This window comes from Triturus cristatus, chromosome 4_1, assembly GCF_964204655.1.
Source record: "Triturus cristatus chromosome 4_1, aTriCri1.1, whole genome shotgun sequence".
NCBI lineage: Eukaryota > Metazoa > Chordata > Amphibia > Caudata > Salamandridae > Triturus > Triturus cristatus.
Window position 1 is genome coordinate 876,752,444 of NC_140585.1, and position 23,910 is coordinate 876,776,353.

Below are 23,910 nucleotides of genomic sequence, written 5' to 3' on the forward strand. Positions count from 1 at the left end.
GGGGATGGAAACGTGACAAACAGTATGCCCTTCGTGGGTCAGCGTTGGCAATTCATATGTTGGATTTTAATGCCCTCACACACCCTTGCAGGTGTCATGCTTCATCATCTAGGCTGCTCCTCATTGGGTCGGCGGTGCAATACCAACGGGCACCCTAAATTAGGGGCACTTTATTGGAGATCTTCTATCCAACAGCCATGTGGTGAAGTGCGGGTGTGGGCCAAGACAGTGTAGATGTGGTGAAGTGATTTAAAATAGGATTGGGAGTACCTTGGGAAAAACTTTATTCTGGGGGTCTCCTATCCTACATAAAAACAATAAACAAGGCACTAGCCTGAGTATAGTATCTCGCTCAGTGGTGTCCTTGTTAGAAAGTGTAGGTCAACATGTTTCTCGCTTATAGTTATCTGCACTAGCGATTCTTCAGGACCGAAAAAATTAAACTATCTACAACAAGCATCAGTGGTATACAATGATACTCAAAAGTGGCAATTGATTAATGTACCTGTTAAAACCTGGATCTACCTGTTGGGGAAAATAAACATAGGCATCATTCAGGCTGTGGTGGTACATAAAAAACATTGATATGATCTTAACGGTGACTCCTGCTGGTTAACATCTGTGAAGTGAACGCGATTTGCGTTGTGAGGACATCTAAAAACAACAAGTTAAAAACATGTGGTGATTCTCTGCAGTGAACTATAGTGACTTATTGTCCCTGTGGAAAAAACACTCATGTAGTGAGTGGGGTGCCTGCGACAGGGTGCAGAGGTTTCCGCACACCCCACATTTCTCCATAGGAGCCAGTGTTGTTGGGCGGAACACAGGCTCCTATAGAAGTCAATGGGAATCCGACTAAACAGCGTTCAGTCGGATCGTAATCAGTCAGGAGGAACTGCGAATCGGTCGGTCCAGATTCCGAGTCGGTGTCGGGAGGAGGAAACTCTGACTCGTAATGAGGCCCTTAGTGTGCTGACTGCCTGGACTCTTCCAGCCTGCCACCACAGACAAGTTCTGACCCATTCCTCAGGAGAGTCAACGTTCTAAAAGAACTGGAACAATGGCTGTTCTGGAGGAAGGTGAACACACCTCCTCCACCAGGATAGCTAGTGAATTAGCATCTCAAGGCCAGAGGCTTCAAAGCCTCTGCCGCCTTTGATATTCAACGCCGGCTTCCTCCAGACCTGGAGAATGCCACCCCTAGCCCTCGGACTTGTTTCAGCGTTCCATCCATCATCTCTTTGTGTTTCCTTTGTTTGCCCTAAGTTGGCAGGGTATGCCCAGATGTTGATCTCATGCTCACTTTGCCACTGAATTCAAGCTAACCTGGCTGATGAGTGGCGTTACCCCGAAACGGTTCTAGGATGCTTGTTTCCAGTCTAGCGAAGACCTGGCTTGGCAGTTTGGGCTGGACTGTTCCCATGAGGAACAGGGTCAAACTGATTTGCATATGGCTGGGTCTGAACTGGGGTGGCAAAGTGAGCTAAAGAACGATGATGGATTCAACCAAGATCTAATAGCGACTGGAGGTGAGTGTCTGAAAAGTTTCAGCGGTCCGTCCATCATCTCTTTGTGTTTGTGTTGTTTTCTAAAGCCAGTTCAACTTAGCTGTGGTAATATAATAGCTGTTAATATTAGGTATTGAATGTCCTTCCCATTATTGTGTATCCCCTCCTTCAGCTGTGGGCAATAAGGCTTCATTCTGTATTCCCGACTAAATTGTAATCATTTTGCTTATTTTTGGTATTCTGAAGGCCCTTAGGACACACACATAGACACTGCAGACAGTAACTCATACAGTTACTTATGCTGGAGCATTCTGGGCCTTACAGCCTGGTCTCTTACTCAAGTCATCGAAGATGTTTCCCCATTGGTCACATGAACCTTTTATACCTGATCTGAAACATTGAAAGGGAAAACATATCAACAATACAATTTAACTTGTGAAGCCAATGTGACTCCACAATGAGGACCAAGAATTGCTGGGTATGATTAAAGGGTTTATTTGGATTACCAATCAATGCGGTAAATACGCAAACCAAATGCAAATTCAATAAATACATTAGTGCAATAGGCAAAGTAAAATATCTCAGTTGGTTGAGATGCAATAGAATGAGATACAGAATTGTGATGGCCACAATTATACAATAGCAAATCAAAGTGAACAGGTGTTCCATAAATAAACTTCCCTTCTCTGCTCTAACATCGGTTTAGTTTTAGTTTTACCATGTTGTAAAGCACATGGTTACACAGCCAGTGTGTCCCAGCCCTACGATAGGACTTCTGAGGAGAGCAGATGGAGAAACTATACCCGCTAGAGGTCCCCTCAGGATATAAGAGGATCTATGTGTTTGTGTTTTTAGATGGGAACAGCCAGGTCTTTAACCCCTTGCGAAAAGTGATTTCGCAAGGTTGGGTTCTCAAAGTCACTGGCATAGTATTCCACCTCTTGGCTGCAAGATAGCCAAATATAAAGCTCCCATCCTGACCTTTTGAATCCTTGGCACCGTGACCATAAAAGCTCCTGTAGATCTTAAATTACGTGCCAGTGTATAAGAAGTTATCATTGAGCGAAGATAGCTCAGGCCTTTTTTCTATAGAATGTTGTGGCAGTAGCACATGGCCTCAAAAGTAATTCTGTTCTCTACTGGAAGCCAGTAGAGAGTAGCCAGAGCCTTCGCGGAAGATGCTCTTTTAGGAAAGTTCAAGACTAGGCGTGCAGCAGTATTTTGAATTGATTGAAGTTTGGTTAGACCTTATTTTAGATACTCCCAGATAAAGAATGTTACCATAGTCTATCAGGGATGTAACCAATGCATAAAAAATAATTTTCCTAGCAGCAATCAGTAATAGATCTAGGAGTTTCAAATATAGACTCATCTAACAAGAGTCTCTAATTCACAAGAGTTGAAGCAGAAGATGTCAGCATGATCAGACTTCAGTAGAAGTCCAAAGGAAAAGGAAATAAATGTTTAGCTTAAAGCCTCACACTCGAAAGAATAGGACAAGCAGGGAGGTCTGTACCTCTCTAAGTCTAAAGGGACTCTCTTTTAACTCAAACTATGGGAACACCTATATAAAAATAACAGGAGATTCAAAACATCTTATCTCCGTTCACATCACCAGGAACCAATCACAGCACTAAACGAGTGTATCTGCAACATAGTTCTCAATTCCTATCGCATCAAACTAAGGCTGCCATTTTCAGCCTTGAACATCTTGCCATCCTTATACACAATGAACAGAAATCTTCTTTCAACCATTGTTTCACCACCTTCACTGTCAAGTTTTTCTCATGACTCTCTATCAGTCATCTAATACAGACAATAAGTATTTCTCTAGCTAATGAAATAAACCGGCAAAGAGGGAAATCATGCTGGCAAGCAAAATACATTTTAACTGAGAGGGTGAAGGGAAACAGAGGCTCCTGGTTAGTTTGACACCAACCTCAAAACAATAAGTTACAGGACAAAACCCTCCAATCCCGTAAAAGAATTAAAGCAAAAAAAGACTGTATTTTGAGGTCTTTCAATTCAAGGAATAATACTCTACATGTTGGCATATGATGTCTACTCAGATGACTATTTGATTCTTGAACAAAGAAAAAAAAGCATTGGTTATCAAATCCTTTACCATCCGACTATAGAGCATTATTCCCTATTTCCCCGAATTGAAAGACCTTGAAATACAGTCTTCAACTGAGGCCTGTAATCAGGCTAACTTAAATGAGCATTTAATGTGCACTTCGATATACATGCACACATGTAAAACGACTGTAGACTGTGAGGAAAAGAATACCTGTTTACATATGCAAACATACTTCAAGTGTAGGTATGAAATGTGAATAAAAAATACGATTCATGTTTAAACTGAACATTAGTGCACATGTGTATGTATAGAAGCCTCTAGTTTCTACAGTGAATACATTTCAGTAATGTTTCACACATGTTAATGCAGTTAAGGCACACAATTAATATAATATCAGGTGCACATATATAATTGCTTTCCTTTTACATATAAGGGTGGAGCCCAAATTATGCTACTCCACTTATCTGGAAAATGTTTCACTGGTAAGTAAAGCAACTCGATTTTTAAAAGGCTGAGCTTGTTTTATTCATTTGATAAATATCACATATATATGTTCATTAATGTTGTGTGTTTTAATTGTGATTCAACTGTCATATTTATTTTCTGGGCCTAACTAAGTACCAAAAGCAGACTGGCTGAACAGGGTTCCGGTTAACAATCAGCAGGTGGAACAGTGAAGGCTTTTGCTACCTGAAGACAGCAGAAGACAGCTGTGCTTGCATGCTACAAGCCAACGGCGTTACATGTTGTACTGACTGTGAAATTCTCAAACTAAAACAAAAGTACTAAGGTGTGGGGAAATTGCAGTAGCGTGAAAACGATATATTGCAGAAATCTGGTTTATAACCAGAGACGTTTGAAGGCATGGGCAAAGTGGGCTCTGGCCCAGGGCCCTAGTCTTTTAGGGGGCACCTACCAGAATGTTCTTAGCTGTTTCCCTGAGTTATCTGTCTTTTACAGTCTTAACATGGATAGCTGCTAAAACTTAAATGTACATTTCTTTTAATTTATGTGATGTGGGAGTTTATTACATAAATGTTGTAGATAAATGTTTTTAGCCCCATGTAACATCCATAAAAAGTTTTATTTAGAGCTAAACAATGGCACACTCATGAGTAGTGGGAGGGGACTAAAGAGACTATGTCTAATAATACTACTCAGCTGCGGTTGTACCATAATATTGAATTCTCAAATAGTACATTTCTGCCTGCTGGTACATGTATTATGAACTTTTTGACTCATATTTACGAACCCTTTGGGCGGGGTTTGCATTACATTTGTAACTCGAACCCAACACAAAAAAATGTGGCAGAATTTACTTTCGATGCAAATCAGATTTGCATTGAACATTTGGAGTCATAGTAACGCAAAGTAGTACTATGCAATACTTTGTGCTAATTTGTGTCAAGTGGTCGTATCAGGGGTGGTACATGGGCGTTCCCATGCAGCCACCCATTGGTTTTGACACACATCATTATCTACTAACAATTTTAGACAGTGATTTGCACCAAAACCATACACACCCTCAGGGCAGGAGTAATATAGGAGAAATGTTCTATTTCTTCATACTTACCAAACTTTGCATATGTGCTGCATTTTACAGCACAAATACAAAGTGGGAAAAACATTAAAACATACTTTTCGTACTTGGAGGGTTCCCTTCCAGTAAAAAAGCATATGCTTGCCAGAACACCCACATCCTTGCTCTTTGGTGCAAGGGTGTGTGAGTTGGCGAATGCCAGCCCAAAGAGCCAGAGCTGAGCAAGAGAACAACACCACATCTTAGTAGATATAGTGCTGTTTTTCACTTTTCGCACTGCAACTTTGGTTGGTTGTGAATGTGCAGAAAATGTATAATAAATTATAAGTTCTTCTGAACAGTTCGCCCCCAAAATACGCTTGTCCCAGGGCCCTCAAAAGTCTTAAGATGTCCTTCTTTATAACGTGCATAGGCAGAGGAGTGAACACAATTCATGTGCTCTGGTAAGTAGGTCTTTCCACATTCGTAGCTAATTGCTTTTCTGGCTAGAAAACAAAAATATATTTACAATAAGTACAAACAGTGCACAAGGAAAATGGACAAATGCATTTTGAAACTGTGTGCACTACGGTTCTATTTTTGACACACAGCCTGGTGTAGGTGGCTTTAGAACCCCAATTTCATGCTCCATACTTCTAGGCAATAAGTCTAAAATAGAAGAGATCTCTCTAATTTTTGCCTATTTACCCAGGAATTGCAGGTTATCACTGGCTATTTTTATTCTGTCTTGTGGTCCTGTGCAGCATTTCGTCCATTGATAAGCTTACCCCAAAATCAGCAGACCCACCAATAAGAGGTATTGCGAAAGAAAGTGATTAATTTGCCAAAAATCATTCGATGTGCTTAGGTGTCTTACACTTGTAGTACTCATAACTACTCCTGAATTCCAGGAGCAAGCTAAGAGGTCACAAGAAAACATGTGTGATTCGGTACATGTGTCTATGTTTGGGACAAGAGGGCTCATTAGTTTATATCATGCGGGCGCTTTTCATTTCGAGACCACCAGCACTGACATGACCAGGATCCAAAGTGATGGGTGGTGATCTTAATAGTGATCGAGGTAAGGTGCACAAAAGGATAGACTATAAGAATTATTGTACTTACATACAGTAAATTCTCTGAACATATCTCTTTATCTCCTTGAAAGTAGTAGTTTGGCCTTCCTTACATCAGAACCCAAGATTAAACACTGTCCCTGTGTTAACACATTTTTTTATTTTTATTTTACAGAGTTTTATATAGCGCGAACTTGACCCGAATTGGGTATCAGAGCGCTTTACATAGCACCAGTTGCGTTACATGAGGACACATTCATTTTTATTTTTTTTGTGAGGCCCGGGAGATTAAGTGATTTCCCCAGAATCACAGGATGTTCAGCGTCATTGCCGAGACTCAAACCCAGTTCCCCTAATTCGAGGTCGACCGCCCTAGCCGTTAGGCCAACTCCTCTCCCACATTGATTGCCCATGGCCCTTTACCAAGAGTTTGTGTTATGTGGACGGAGAGAAGTTCAGAGGACCTCCACAAGTGGCATTCAATGGAACTTGAAGAAAATGTCAGTGTGGTTTCATCTAGCTACAGTGGCGTAGGTAGAGCTTTAGCGTTTGCCACCCAGTGACGGTCGGAATAGGTAAGAGCGGAGGGAAGGTGCTGGTGACAGATGACAACGAGTTGTGGGGGGCTGGCGACAGACGAACACGAGCAGGGGGGGCGACAGACGATGAGGAAAATAAAAAGAAAACTTAACTTGCGCTCGGCGCCGCACCCCAAAAAAGGACCGCCCCCCTCAGATACATCATTATCTAGCTAGTTAGCAGTAGCTTCTTAGATAAAGAAGAGAAAAAAGGATTAGGAGAAGGAACAAAGTTCTAGTCTCCATGAAACATCTCTACTGTTGAAGCATTTATTTGTTTATTTTCTTGCACAGCGCTGCATTATCATTTGAGGTTACTTCGGTGCAGTGTCAACAGAGTAAGAAAGCTTGACAATTGCCTTTAGAATCTGAATGGATGCATGGAAAATTTGCCTTAGCATATCCTTCAATCACTGTATATGAGTCACATCCACTCAGTCAAATGCCAGACTGAACAGTATTGTGTTCAGGAGTTTCATAGCTAATAGGGGTTCTACCTGCAGTATGGCTTGAGGTCAGTCCAGAGTCTAGGCCCATGTCTCTAAGGAACTGACCTCTGTGTTTAATTATTTTGACAGTTTGGGCCTAATTACAATGTCGGTTGGAAGGCGCTTTCCGACCGACACTGTAGGTTTAAACTCCGACCGCCGTATTACAATGACAGCAGTCAGAGTTTAGACCGCCATATTACAATGACGGCGGTTGGAGTTTAAACCGGCTTGGAAATCTGACTTGGTTCCGACAAGCTCAAGGAGCCTGTCGGCCAATTGGAAAGGCCTCATAATCCCTTAAGGATGGCGTTCATGCCGTCAGGATTATGATGGTACTTTCCGACAGCAGTTTCATGACGGCCTTTCCAACATGGAACTGCTGTCAGAAAGTGTCTTTGGGGGCCCCTAGCAGGGCCCCCTTCCCCCATGGCCCTCCACATGTGGCCCTGGGGGGCACCTATGGTGCCCTTCTTCACATCCCTGCACGATGTGGCAGGCACCTCACACGGTGCAGGGGTGTGTAAAAACTAAATTTTTGAATTGGAGCTTGTGCTGCGGGCGGTTTTGGCGTGCCGCACAAGCTCCCATTGAAAAATGGAAGTTTGTGACCGCACCATGTGCAGTCGCATGGCTACCTTCTTAAGGAATGGGGTTGTTCTCCCATGACATTTGTTTTTTAATGGGGCCAAGCACACAAGTGGCCCAGCGAGAGGTTCAAGCAAACAGAAGCTGCAAGATTGGAAGAGAGGCTGTGCTCAGTGGCATAACAATAGCCACCGCAGGGGGACCGAGCTCCAGGGGGCCACTTCTGGCAACTTTTGTTACGCCACTGGCTTAGCCGCCAGGCAACTACCACCAAAGGAACCAGATTGATGAATCGCAACTCAAAGAAAATGGGACAGGCCACCCATGCTCACTGGGAGTTTAGAAAACAAGTCTATTCCGAACAACTATAGAGAGTGAGGCATGAACTGAAGGAAAGCAAATTCGCCAGGGGATGATCTTGAGAGGCATGCTATGTGCAAGGAATGTGCAGGTAGGCAGTGCCAGCTAACAGGGGAAAAAGGAACTGGAGGAATCCGCCCATCTTGACTCCTAAGGGAATTGTTTGTTTCGGAAAAGGGAGAGGCAAGCAGGAGGTGTTTCAACAACTGGAAGAACTCCAATGAACATATTGTGCTCCCACCCACAGAAGGTAACACCCCAAATTCAATGCATCCACTAAAGACTGGCCCAATTGCTCTCCACCGTGACTGAAGTTGGTGGAAACAGAAATTTGCCAAATGACCAGTCACATCCACTTCATAATGTAGACCCTTAAGAAGCGATCTTGATGGAAAACTAAATTTAAAGAGGGATTACTTTTATGACTTTCATGAGGTTACCACCCTACAACTCATGCCATCGCAATTTCTCATGTTTCCTTTGCCCCCTAACAATGTAGGTGACCCAGGGGCGGTTTCCTGCATTCTTCAATGCCCTCCACTCCCCTTCCCTCATTAGGTAACCCTTCTTCTCTCCCACATTCTAAGTACTCCTCGATTACTTTCTTAGCTGCTGAACCCCTCTTGAGAGTTTGGGGACTCTGATGGAACCAGAGCACAATGCACACAAGTGACGTCATTATTAAAGAGGGAAGGTTCCAGTAAGGGTGGGCATTTTCAGTCTAGCACTACTCATTTGCACAATGACAGTACTGGAGGACCACTGATTGGGTCAAGGGAACATTTGTCATTCATGTTTAGGTTGTAAAATACTGGAGGTTTGGCTCTAAGATGTAAGATTTCCTTATGCATTTATGTCAACGCCAAATATGGAGAATACTAAGCAAAAAACAACTTTTAAAAGAAAGAAATTGACAAAGTGAAAGGTGAAAAAATAAACAATTGAACCAAATCCTGCACCTTATTGCACAATTCTCAAATAAATGCCGTCCTAGGATGGTAGGAGGAATTCCTCACACCTGTGGCTGGCAAGTGCTAGCCTGTTCACATCTGAGGCATGTGATCACAGTGAGCTCTTTTAAGCCCAGTTTCCTTCAGTTCAGTGTTGGTCATTGTAGCAGTGTTTCTATTAGTCTGGCTATTTGTTTCCTGGGCATTTGCTAATCCTTGTTTTGCTGTCCTTGTTCCTTGATTCCTGATTCCTGAGCTGGAACGAATCCTTGTTCCTGAGAGCTAACACTGGCTGCAATGCTTCCTTGAATTCTTAGCCAGCACTATTTTAGTGCACCCTTGAACATTCTCTCTCTCCTTCTGTATTGACCTTTTTCTCTGTGCCTGCTTTCTTTCTATTTGTTCCAGTTTCTAGTTTGCTACCTTCCTATTCCTGCTGTCCTAGTTTCTAGTTTCCTTGTTTGGTTGTTACTTGCTTTCTGCTAAGTGTGCCTTTTGTGTTCCCTACTTTCTTGTTACGCACACCTCCTTGCTAGTTAATTATCTGTCCTGGCTGTGTACTTACTTCTAAACCCTCGCTTTTACTTTTATAACATCACCATAGGTGTCAGCTCCACAGACCCTGTAATGGCACGTATATCCTATATATGGGTATTTGCAGTCAGTATCTGTAACAGCAATCGTGGGTGAGGAGCTTCAGTCTTACCGTGTGGCACTCCTCAGTGCTTTTCACTGCATTCCCTTTATTGTTAATGTTGTTATTTCTATGTATTGCACGTCTGTCCTGAGTGTTAGTCTGAATGGCAAATTGCCTCTTGAGTGTCTGTCTTTTCTGAGCTTTGATCATTTTGTTCCCTTGTGCAGAGCTTCCCCTTTGGATCACTTTTTTCCTCTGACTCCCTGTGTGATCTTGGGGCAGCTCTATGCCCAATATTCTATTACTTTGTCTACCATGCCACCAGTCCTTGCCTTAGTCCCTGATAATAGGTGACATTTACTAACAAGTGCTAGAATATGGTCTCCGAACCTGTGAGATCCAGCTTTATTACATGAGCATGTGGCACTAGTTATTTTTATACAAGTCTGTTTGCTGCTTTATTATGTGTTGTTTCATGTGCTGCTTGCTGGATTTGTAAATGACATTCTGAGGTGGTATGAAAAAAATATTTTCTCCAACAAACTGGCTTTGGTTATTTGTCTAGAAATTCATGTGTGGGAGTGAGAAAGCGATGCACTGAGAGAACTGCCATCGTATAGATATTTGTGCACTCTTATTTATGTGACAAACAATATGCAATTGTGTTGTTTTGTGTATCTGAGTAAGTGGGGTATAATGGCATGTCACTGAGTGAATAGGAGTTAAGTGCTGCATTATTTTCTACTTGTGTGGGTCTTTATCGTAACAATTTTTCCAAGAAAGTCTGGTAAATAGTGGCAAAACAGTGCCTTTTTCTGTCCATTTTACCTACAAACTGGCTAAAAAGCAATATGATTTATAAGCAGTTTGAGTAACGTGGGTATATATTTTGATATTTTCAAGATGGATATAGCATCTTTCTTCATTTCTACCTTCCAGTTCCTTTCTTTTGCTAATCCTGTCCTTTCCAAGTAAATGTTCAGTCAAATTATGTTATAAAAAGCCACTAGGGCCACTAGAATTATGCATCAGGGGAGTACCAAACTACATGGCAGGGTAGAATTAATTATGTGGCAAAAAAATCACTCTTCTTGATAGCACTCTCTTTCATGCCTACACAAGAATCATACCTTTTTCACTCTTAACCTGACTTTCCTTAATCTTCATCTCAACTTCCCCTACTATGATGGTAACATTCTGTTCTTTCAGCTTCATCACAATAAATAAATACATTTTCCCACCTACACTGGGCACACCAAAGCCTGTGCAATTCTTCCTCACAATGCTTTGAAAAGTGCTACATCAATTACATGGTGGACATGTCTTGTGATCTGCCTACATCATAGACATCATAGCAACAGTTAAATAAATAAGTGTTGATTGCCACAGCTCATCTAATGGAATCACTCACTAACCTGTTGCTGCCTCCACCAAACCATTCCTTTGAGGATTATAGAGACTACATCTCTTGTGTTTAATCCCTGCATCTGTTAATGACACTGGCATCTCCATGGATGTAAACTATACGCTGCTGCCCAAGAACAACTGGAGTGAACTGGTTTCCTGCAGCCTACAGGAAACAGCCTCCTCTTAGAAACACAACAGTAAGGAAAGAAACAACACTTATAATACCCAGCTTTCTCATAAACCATACATCCACCCAGTTTAACATCTAATTCACCAAAAGCAAAGTTCTGTGCCTCTGGCACCACCCAAAATGGGCCCAAAAAAGGTATTGGAAGCTCCTCTTCCAAACTTTATTTGGACGATCACTTCAACCATTGGTCAAACCCTTTACAACAATCCTTTATCACTCTGTTATAAGTGAAACAACTCTCTGCATTCCTCTTCCCTCTGTATTCCTTGTCACCAATAATGCTCTTACAAACACTTATTGTTGTATTCCTCAGTCTTTCCCTAAGCAATACACCTCCACCCCCAGATCCGAGAACTCAATTTAAATCTTGTAATATGGTTGAGGACTCAATGGCAAACCCCCCTCTTTCAAAAACTGGTAAGGCCACAATCGCGGCTTCGCCATGGGCCAGCTCAAACTCAAACGGACTGCGCAAGACACTCGGCTTACGCTCCTAGAAGCTCAAGTCATCCTAATTGAAGGCCAGTCCCCGGAGGAGAGAACCGAAGCCCAGGATAGGAGACTGGCGTTTCTGAGGCATGAGATTAACCAGACCTCCCTGGAGGCTGCCAAGCTGCTATGGAGGTCCTCTGTAGCACGAGTCTATGGATGGGGAGACAAAAATGGGAAGCTCCTTCATCGACTAACCACCTACCCAATGGCCAACCGCATTATTCCTGAGGATCTTTTTATTTATTTTAGAATGAAAATTTCTAAATCTTAAGAAATTAAAAACATCTTCTCACAGAGCAGTTACAATCCATATATATTAAAATTTAACACATTTAGAGTCGACGCGGCGCTTCGGTAAAAAATAATTCCTTCACCTTCTTCAGGACAAAATGTTTTCATATAAATCTAAGTAATAAAAAACATCTATTAAAACAAATGGCTATTGTTATAATTACAGCAGTACGAGGGTGTGGCCAGGAGCGTCAAGATGGTGGTCACACTTTAGAAGTGCTCCGGACCCCTCCGTCATCCGATCCCTTATCCGCCACAATCAACGAGAGCCCATCCTGCAATCCTGCTGCCAGGCTGCCCAGGGCTCCCGATCCATGCCTGGGAGCGGCACTGATGACTTCTGGGTGCCGCGGGCAGACCTTGTTGTGGAGCTCCGACTCGTCGTGAGCCTAAGATGGCGGCCCTCACCGGACAAGATTCCTGGCTCTTCCAGGAGTCCCGGAGGTCCCGGCTGCTGCATGAGGAGGAGGGGCACTGAGGAGCTACCTACCCCGGTCCCCCTGTGGATCGGAGGACCACCCATCAATCCGGTGCATATCCAGACTCTCAGAGGTGATAGGTGCTTGGAGCAGCCGGGATGGGCCCGCCTGCCGTGCTCTGCAGTGGATCCCGGGGTGGGCGGAGAGCCAGAGAGGGAGTTCGGCCGTCGCTTCGGGCGGCAGCGGGACTAGCATCCTGTCCCTTCCCGCCGGTCCCCCCTCAACCTTTTGGCGACTGAAGGCCCGCTGGTGCCGGGGCTGCCCCCTGTGCCCCGACTGAGTTTTGATCCCTGGACTCTGGGCCTGCTGCCAGCGTGGGTAGCGCTCCTTGGCCTGCACGCTCTTTCCCCGGGTGCTACGACGGAGGACCAGGGAGACCTCGGCTGTCACTCCAGGCAGCGGTGGAGGGGCTGGGTAGACTCCCCCTTACCAGCAGCATCACTGTGGGGCCCTGCCACGCTCGGCTGTGGCCCCAGGGTCGGCAGTGGCCTTTCAGAGTAATCCGTCCATCACATCGGGCAGCGAAGCGGCCGAGACCTTCCTTCCTTCCACCCCTTCTGATGCCCTGCTCCCTGTCTCTCCCATGAGTACAACCCCTACATTCTACTGCGGGTTGGACCCTGTGTCCCAGGCCCAACGCCGCTACCGGCCCTGACGTGAGATCTACACGCCTGATTCTTGGCCTGAAGGCGCGCGAGAGAGATGTCGAGAGGGGGTGTCGGCCGTCAGATCGGACGGCGGGAGCCTGGTGGACTGCTTACCCCCCTCTTTTCTCTATTTCTCTTGCCCTCCTGTGGACCGCACGGGAACGCCTCTGGACCGGGGGAGACCCCCCCATGTTTGTCTCTCCACCCGACTCCCAAGCTCTATTTTAGGGCCTGCATAACGAGGGACACAGGACCAGTCAGCACTGTGGCGGCCCCCGCCTGACCTCTGGGAGGACCGCTTGGCCCCCCTGCACCCTGCTGCGGGCATCTGGCGCACCGGCGATGGGGTTGCATTGTGGATGGGACTGCCGAGAGCCCTGGATTGTCAATGATCTGCGGGGCCACGTGCTCCTGAGACCCTGCACCTCTACCGGCTGTCTGGAGCAGTGGGAGGGGGACCCTGTGACCGCTGGCCCGGCCGCCTCCTCTCCTCCTCCCTTGGGGTAAGCCGTGGCTGCTGACCCGAACGCTCTCTGCTTCCTTCTTGTCCGAGCTGGACGTATCCGATGTCTAGGCTCCACCTGCTGAGCGGCGACCATGGGGAGAGATCGGGCATCGAAACCCCCGCCACACAAACTAAAATGGACCAATATACGAACACAGAGCCCGGGGCGACGGGGGAAACAGTGGGAAATGACGCCCCTACCGCTGACCACTATCCTTCAAGCCATCGGGACCTCCCAATCCTCAGTGGAGGGCAAGATTGAAGAAGTCCAGGTCGACATGACTCTTATCCATCAAGATCTCTGCAATGCTATGGCCCGGATCAAAGAAACTGAATCACGCATCTCCACGGTGGAAGACGATGTCCAACAACTTAAAAGCCAGGTCGCCCGTCTTCAGGCCCATACCCGGGAGCTACACAGGCGGGACGAAGATGCCGAGAACAGGTCAAGGCGAAACAACCTCCCCCTGGTGGGGTTTCCGGAGGGTTCGGAGCAAGGCCTTCATTGAACGCTGGCTGCGCTCATGGATGCCCGAGGACTCCCTCTCCCCATAATAAATTGATACTTGTATAGCGCACTACTCAACCGCAAGGGTCTCAAGGCGCTTGTACGAATACCGCTGTGGAACCCATCCTGGCTTTCCCTGTGAGGCGTCCACTCCTGGGCACCCCCAAGGTGGAGGCCAGGCATCCTTAGCGTTGTGGGGGCCGTTGTGGAGATTAAGCAAGCTATTGCCCAGAGTTGCAGAGTGGGACTCCATGATTGGAATGGCACCGAGGCGAGAATTATCAGGTCCGTGGAATTTTTGAGCCCAAGGCCCGCCGAGGCGGGGAATTGAACCCTGGTCCCGGGCTAGACCTCTGCATCAGGGTCTGCTGCTCTAATCATTGAGCCACACTTCTCCATCGAACGGGCCCACCGATCTCTTGCCCCTAAGCCGCTGCCAGGTGCACCCCACAGGCCAATAATAGTGCGGATCCTTAAATTCAGAGACCGGGACCCCATCCTGGCTGCAGCATGCAATCAGCAGCACCTCAAATATCAAGGCCAGACAATCATGATTTTTCCAGACTATACCCGGGAGGTCCAAGGCCAACGACAATCTTTCAGGGAAATCAAACAAAAGCTGCGTGCACTCAACATCCAATACAGGCTTCTTTTTCCAGCCCACCTTCAGGTGGTGTTCCGAAACAAAACCCTTTTCTTTGAATCCCCTGAGGAGGCCTGGACGTGGCTGGCAGAGGAGCGCCCTTTACGGCTCAGCGCCCGGAGCCCATCCCCCGAGGACCACACTGGGGGTGCCCACCGGGGCCTGCCTGGTCCCCGCCCGCCGCGCACTCGCTCGTGCAGGAGATGGGGCCCAAGACGGGCCAGATCGGACTCGCCTCTGGGATCCCTCCCGACTTCCAACATCCGGAGCTCCCCAGAGTGATCTCCTCACCTCACGTCGTTCTGGCTCCTCAAATTACTCGAATCCAGGGGGCATTTGACCCCGAGTGTCTCTGCTGGACCTAGCAGACATGGATCTATCCCAGAGCCTGGCCCTTCTCACGGGTCCACCGTGAGCCCACTATAGCCTACTGACCGCAACAAGTCCCGTGGCCCATGGTACTGCAATCAACTTTGCCAGCAATTATCTCTCTCGATGAACACTACCACAGAACATCCTGCTATGAGGAGGGGTCCTCCATGATTCCCCACGCCCAAGCGTTTTAGTTTGGTTTCTCTTCTAGTTCTTTTCTGTTAGGGTCGACAGATGCTTCCGTTCCTGAAGTATAGGAAGGGGGAGGGTTGGGGAAGGGGATCGTTGTCCCCGTTTTTCGTTGACGCACCTTGTTCACTACACCAGCATTCTTCTCCAACAGTATGGCGAGCGTGCACGCAACCAGCACTATAGGGATACACCCACTACCTCCTGCAGGCGAAACACTTCACCCATGCCTGACACCCGCTCTAGGTGTCTCATCCTACACTCATATCCCCCATGACTGACAACCACAACGGGAGGGGGTCGCTCCATATAATGTCCTGGAATGTTAATGGGCTTTTAGACAGGGTCAAGCGAACAGCGGTCCTGTGATATGCACAAAGACACACTGTTGACATATTGTTGCTCCAAGATACCCACCTTGTAGGCAATAACTGCCCCTTCCTGGCGAGATACGGCTATGGCAGAGTTTGGCACTCCAGCTTTAACCGGGGGTCGAGAGGTGTGGCTATTCTTGTACGCCGCGCTCTCCTATTCGTTTTACGCAAGGTTACTAATGACCCTCAGGGTAGCTTTGTTGCCTTGGAAGGGACCATATGGGACTGGGCCTTGAACCTGCTATCCGTATATGCCCCACCTTCACTGATGGCCCCCACACTTAAGCGAGTTGCTGCACTGGTTGCCGCCCTGCTCCCAGGTATGACCATCATTGGGGGGGACTTTGATGCAGTTATGAACCCTGCCCTTGACACTGCCAGAACCCCCTCGACCTCTAGAATCACCTATTCTAATCTCTTATCGAACTGGGCTGCCGCCCTGGGGGTCTGCGACGCCTGGAGACTTTGGCACCCGATGGCCAGACGCTATACCCACACCTCGGCATCCCACCACACAAATGCACGACTCGATTAAATTTTCATGCTGGCCCTGGACTGTCGGGTAATTAAAGATATCACCATCCTCCCCAGAGGTATATCTGACCACTCCCCTGTGGCGATGCGGATGGGTGACCTCCCGTGGTCTTTGCGCCCGATTTGGAGGCTGAACGCCTGGTTTATCCAGGATAAAGAATTTAGGGACTCAGTGGGCGGTGAGCTCCGCCACTACTTTAGCACCAATCAGGGCTCTGTCCCCTCCCCTAGTACCCTGTGTGAGGCTGGTAAGGCCACCATTTGCGGCTTCGCCATGGGCCAGCTCAAACTCAAAAGGACTGCGCAAGACTCTCAGCTTACGCTCCTAGCAGCTCAAGCCATCCCAATTGAAGGCCAATCCCCGGAGGAGAGAACCGAAGCCCAGGATAGGAGACTGGCGTTTCTGAGGGATGAGATTAGGCAGACCTCCCTGGAGGCCGCCAAGCTGCTGTGGAGGTTCTCTGTAGCATGAGTCTATGGAAGGGGAGACAAAAATGGGAAGCTCCTTTAACGACTGGCCACCTACCCAATGGCCAGCCGCATTATTCCTGAGGTGATAGCCCGGACGACGCAGTCCAACGATCCCCGGTGGCGGTGGCCCAGTGCTTCGCCACATACTATGCTGCCCTTTACTCTGTGCAGCCTCCCAATCTCTCACTCTCTGAGCTACTTATTTGAAAACGGATCCCTCTTCCGCGGCTCAGTGAGCCTGAGGCAGAGGCGCTGGATTTTCCGATCACTCCAGAGGAGGTCAATGAAGCCATATCTCACATGGCTTCTGGTAGGACCCCGGGGCCGGACGGCCTCCCTCTGGAGTTTTACGCGGCCTACCGTGACACGCTGGTTCCCCACCTTCTAGAGATGTATCTTGAGGCGACTGACAAGGGTTCGTTCTGCACCGAAACTGACCTGGCCACCATCATGGTGATCCCTAAGTCTCAGCATCCCTCGAAGCACTGCTCCGCCTATTGCCCCATCTCTCTCATCAACCCGGAGCTCAAGGTGTTTGCCTCCGTCTTAGCCAACCGCTTACGACCGAAACTGGTCCATCCTGACCAGTGCAACTTCATGCCCTCTCGGGGCACCAGACACTGCCTCAGACGTCTCCACCTTGCCCTAGCAAACCGCCAGCAAATGACCCCATACTTGTCCCTTCTTCTAGTTGATTTCGAGAAAGCTTTTGATTCAGTGGATTGGCGGTACGTGGAAGCGATGTTGACGGAAACGGGATTTGGGGCATACTTCAGCAAACTGGTAAAGACGCTATATTGTAAGCCGCGGGCCCAAGTACTGGTTAATGGAGCTCTGATGCAACCCTTTCCCATCAGGATGGGCACGAGGCAGGGATGCCCCCTCTCGCCCCTCCTCTTTGCTTTGGCGGTGGAGCCCTTTGCCTGCCTTGTACGGTTGGACAAGCAACTCATGGGGTGGAAATGGCCCAGCCTGGAGGAGGACAAAATCGCTCTTTATGCGGACGACGTTCTGCTATATCTGGCAGAACCAGCGCAATCGAGACCCTGGTGTCTCTGGGAGTTGAGTCTCTTCGAGCAGATCTCCGGCCTTCGACTAAACTCTGCTAAGTTCGTCCTGGTCCCCCTTCATCTCTCGAGAGAGTGCTTTGATTGGCAGTCCATGATACCTCTTCGACTGCAGTCCTTCAAGTATCTTGGGATCTGGGTCGCCCTCCTCCCAGATGATGCCAGTCGCTCAATGTAATCCCGATAGTGAAAAAGGCCCGAGCTGATCTCCTCAAAAGGCAGAAGCTGCTGCTAAACCCTATGGGCAGAACAGTCTTATTTAAAATGATGATTCTGCCCAGGTTCCTCTACATGCTTTAGAATACGCCCCTACCCTTCTCACGGTCATGGTTCAGGGAAATGGACAGCTTAGCCATCAAGTTCCTGTGGGGGGTCAGAGGCCCCGTTTGGCCCTCACCCAGTGCCGGATCCCGCCCTTCGATGGCGGCCTGGGGATGACAAATCTGTACCTCTATTATTTGGCTACTCAGCTCCTCACATTGCATGACTGATTCAACGGTGGCTGGTCAGATCCGACCTGCCGACTGGAACTGCACGCCCTAGGTTTGCCCAACATCCAGGGGATGCTGTACGGGAACACCATCCCCAGGACCCTGCCCGAGGTCACACGTGGGGTGCTTCTGGCCTGGGGGGGCTACTTTGCGCCACACATGCTGGTCGGGCAAACTGACTCAATATACCCCACTTTGGCAGGGCGCCTGGCTCCCGGAGGTCACCATCCTATCTGGCTTTAGAGCATGGGACCTCATTGGGATTTCACAATTGGGGGACGTCTGGGGAGCGGACCACTTATGAACCTTTCAGGACTTGCAAAACCGGTACTCCCTCCACACTTCACAGTTTTATCGCTACTTGCAGTTGTGCTACGCCCTTCACTCTCACATCTCGGAGGGCACCTCCTTACCCAAATACAGCCCGCCCAAAGCCCAAATCATGACTGGCAACCTGGGGAAAAGGGGGATCCCCCATATCTATCGCTCCCTCACAAACAACACCCCCAACACACTAGTCCAGCTCAGAAACAGATGGGAGGGATGGCTTGGGTCCTTGGAGGATGACGATTGGAGGGATGCGCTGATGGCCCCCAAAACAATCACAGCCTCGACGAGGCTCTGCTTAGTCCAAATACACTACCTCCATGCCGCCTACCTTACATCGCTGTGCCCCACCGCGCTGGGCTCAGACCCGTTACATTCTGTCCCCGCTGCAACCAATGAATGTGCTCCTGGGAATCACCGAGGGGATGGACGGCTCCAGAGCTGACAAACTCTTTCTGAATACGGCCATGATGGTGGCCAAGAGGGACATTGCGGCAAACTGGATGAACTCGACTGCTCCCACCATTACACGATGGCGCAGGGGGGTGGATTGGTGTGCTGCGCAGGAACGGCCCTTGTATGATGCCAGAGGATGCCCAAAGAAGTATCGCATAATGTAGGGCAAATGGGTGGAAGTGATAGAAGATTTATGCTCTCATTGGGCAACCGTGGGCTGTGGTGGGTGTTACCCTGCTTTTCCATTGACTATCAGGGTCATGTACGATGTTATGATGACACCATGTTTTTGCTATGCGCTGATATCTTCACATGCTGCTGGTTTTTTGTCTTCTTTTGTTGGCCTCTCACAAAATCAATAAAGTTGGTTATCAAAAAATAGTTACAGCAGTACATTAATAATGTAGGGGGCATATTTATCAAATTCTCTATTTGCGATTCTCAAATAGCGATTATTTTAGAATCGCTATTTGGGAATCGGAAACGAGATGTAAGTAAAAATTTGCAAATTGTTAGCGATTCCTTGGCATTCGTTAATTGCGATTAGCAAATTGAGAATCACAATTAAGGAATACCTTCCCATTCATTCCTATGGGTCAGGAGGCCCATAGGAATGAATTGGAAGACATTCTCAATTAGCGAATCGCAAATTGAGAATAATTTCAAGGGTGCAAAGGTGTCATAAGGACACCCTGATGCACCCCTGAAATGAGTATGTGTGCGCATGTGGCGCACATACATGCCCTAAGGGCATGTATGTGCGCCACATGGCACTTTGAAAAATGCCAAAAATTGCATCTTTCAAAGAAATCGCAAATTACCACCGACTTGAAGTTGGTGGTAATTTGCGATTTCTTAAGGAGAAATCGCACAACTTGGGTGCTTGTTACATCGCATTTAAGGAATCGCAATGTGCAATTCCTTAAATGCAATCGCAAAATAGAGAATCGCAAATTTGCGATTCTCTAATTTGCAATGCCCTTTTGTGATGATTCATCCCAAAAGGCCTTTTCCCGTTCGCAAACGGGCCGATTCTCTGAATCGGCCCGTTTGCAAATGGGAAAAGGGCTTGATACATATGCCCCCAAGTCATTTATTGTGGCACTTGAAAATACACATAGGTTTAAGAAAAGAACAAATTCAAATCTCTGAAACAATAGTATATTCACAAATATATATTCACAAATATACATTAACCCATGTTCAATAACATCAATGTATAAGGAGGGAGTATTAAATGAACCCACCTATTTCTATATAATTGAGACCCAGGAGTTCCAAATGTCTCAAAGCCTTCAATAGCTTATAGTCAGAGGACAGAGACTCGTCAGACTGTGTATGAAGATATTAAATCTAAGAGGGATAACATTTATTATTTCGAGGGTGATAGGGAAATCACTTCTAATCAGTAGAGTACCCTAATTATAACAAGCATTTGCAATGCAATAGGTCTCGCATTTGTGAAATTTTAAGCTATTGGCATTGTAAATGACAATGCCTTTAATTTATCTGTTTTTAAAATCAACACACAGATAAAAGCTTTGTCATTTACAATGCCAGTAGCTGAAAGTTTCGCTAATGCGAGACCTATTGCATTGCAAATGCTTGTTTCAGGTTACAGCCAGCCAATCGGATGAAAAGGACCTACGGAAAAAAGGTATCTCCGTCAATCAGATTAGTCTCCTTTACAATTTATGGTACGTCAGCAGTCCTGCAGAACTCCAGCAGGTACAACCGTTCAGATAGACCTATTTTCACCTCTTCATGAACACCACATGTAAATCTTTAAATGCAAATTTCTCAAAAACGACAGAACAGATTCACACCAAATAATAAAAAAAGAGCTCTTTATTATTAAAGTCCTAACATTCAGCAAAATTTGGTGTAACTCTGTTCAGCAATTTTTTCTTATCGCTTTCCAAAACTTTCCTATGGAAATTAACATGGGAAAACAATATTTTGGGATCCTTCCTTTCTCTAGGCCCCCGCTTGATGGATGACCCCAAAACTTTCTAGGCAAGAGCTGAAGTGGATGAACTTTTTTTGGGAAAGTTTTATGAAGAATTGTCAAATGACAGCAAAGTAATTAACCCAAAAACAAAAAAAACAAAAATATTTATATGATATTTTTCAGAGGAGCAGGATATATATATACATGTATATACACACTATAATTACCATTGTTGAGTGGAGACGCCATGACTTTCTCACGAGGAGCAAAGCCCTGAGTGGGTCATAATGCCAGTAACTTCTCTCCGATATTATAATAAATACCATATATATGGTTTATTCCATGCCATATTTTTCATCTGTTTTTATTTTACTAAAGGTATTTAACCAAAACCTCAAGTGGTCATGATGCAACAGGTGGCAAATCTCTAAGGATGTGGACTGAAGTGTTCCATAACTTTCCGGGAATTACTGGTGGATGGGAGGTGCCCGCACCCAGATGGGCTTCCCTGTGATATGCAGGGCCATTTCATTAGCACACAGATGCTGCAGCTCCAGCTGAATTCCAAGCCCTTCCACAGGACCAGCCGGTATCACAAAGCCACATCTGAATAACCAAAGAGTTCCAGTTAAACACATGCAAATGCGCTTCTCCTCTTTGTTGAGGGTTTGTCACAAACACCACACGAGCTCCCTTTCCCTCTGTGCTCCTGTTCAGTGCAAAAAAAATCCAACACTAATATGTTTAAAGCATGATACGACCTTTTCCAGCCAGAGATGAAACATATCGATTGGTGGCTGCAGAAGACACCATTAAATCCGGGGACGTTTGATTTCGTGTCTCCCCTATAATGTGCCATACTGGGTCATCTATGCACTGCTGACCCTGCCAGCTCAACTATTAAAGCATCTATCTCTCTGAGGAGGCCTGATGTAAACATGATAATCTGTTTGGCGGTTCTGATGATGGCCGATGAATAAAACATGCATCAACACAGCGTGAGCTGAAGAGCTTACTATCTGTTACCAAAAGGGATGGTTGCAGGCTCCCGGAAGGCCCGGCTGCCCTCGATCCCACGGGCTCTGCACTTCTTTTGCACTCCTCCTCACCCCAGAGAGGGGTGGCCGAGGAAGGCTTTGTCTGTGACGAGAACTGCGGCTCTTCCAGAGAGTTTACTTAACAAGGACACGTGCTACGGTGTGTGGGCGCGCGTTAGGCAGCCGGGGATGCGGTGAGGGGGGTCGGCAGCGGAGGAGTGAGTGCGCGCGCGTGTGCGTCTGCACAAGCGCGTCCACAGACCCCAATCGCTGCGCGTGCCCTGGTCTGTCTCCCTTGGGAGCAAACACGGCAACAATAAGTCTCGTTGGCGGCAGCGCTTCGCGCTGCAACGCCAGCGAGACCTAAGAAACGAACCTCGGTACTGGGGTTAGCTGTGGGTTATCAAAAACATTAAAAACTGCTAAACGCCATGGAAATTCTAGCTGTGGGGAGGACATCCTATCCTATTAACCTTCCCTGCTTTGTTACTAAATCCTTTTATTACTAAATCCTTTTCTTCTTTTGTGCTCGATGTTTAAGAAAAAATCAAGAAAACGACTTCTCTAGCATTCCTTGCTAGGGTTTAGTGGTTAGAGAAGCTGAGAGTTTAACAATGAGCACCAAGTGGTAATTTGACTTACGAAGCTTATACAGTATATGGGTTTGTAGATATATATATATATAAAAAAATTGCTCAATACGATAAAGTGTAGTTTGAGGCTAAATTCTAAGTGCTATTCATGATCGCGGCATATAAAATAAAAAGATAAGCTCTAGTCCCTCAGTCTATAAGCGCTGCGGTCGAAACAGCATATTAAGGTGCAGTCTAGCGTGCTCACCTTTAAAAAAAGGGACGGCCTCCCTGCCCTTACACGAACTTCTTCCGGGTCAGGATACACGCCATGACGTTGTATAATGCCTTATAGGTCCTGGCCTTGCTTTGCGGTAAAGGGGGCGGGCTTCAATTAAAAGCCGTGAAAACCGTACAAAATATGCGCTGGCCGCGCTTAATGTTGATCAAGGGTTTACTTACAAAAATGAAAAATACAATTTACTAAAAGAGTTTGTGCAAGAAGATGTCAATATTCCATGCAGTACTGATTATTGCTTGCAAACGCCCGATACTTAATAGCTAGATGGATGAAAAAAGAGGCGGCCATCTTGAAGCTGCTATATTGACACAAGTTTGTTTTTTATACAAGCGTTTATTTACAAAAAAGTAAAAATCTTATAGTTTATGAAAAGAGGTGTTAAAGGAAATGTCAATATTCTATGCGAAACTCATTATTGCTTGCAAGCGCCCAATGCTTAATAGCTAGATGGATGAAAAAGGAGGCGCTATCTTTAAGCTGCTAAATTGGTACAATTACGTCTTTTATATGCTAATACGAAATTATAATATTCCATTGGTGTTAGAAGGATGACAGAAAAAGTTGAATCTTGTTGTTAGAAAACAGTCACCCTGTATATTGATGGTGCCAAACCGTGTGCTATGTGAAGAAACAGAATTAAACCTACCTTCACTCTATGTTGAAATACAGTGCCGACAATGGTTTAAAAATGTCGACTGTTTGAGAACTGGCTGAAATTAATGGTGCAGCTATCCGTATATATGACTTTTAGTCTTAGAAAGGATAAGCTTCAATGAAGTATGCTTAATTTATGAAAATATAACTATTAGGACAAATATAGTA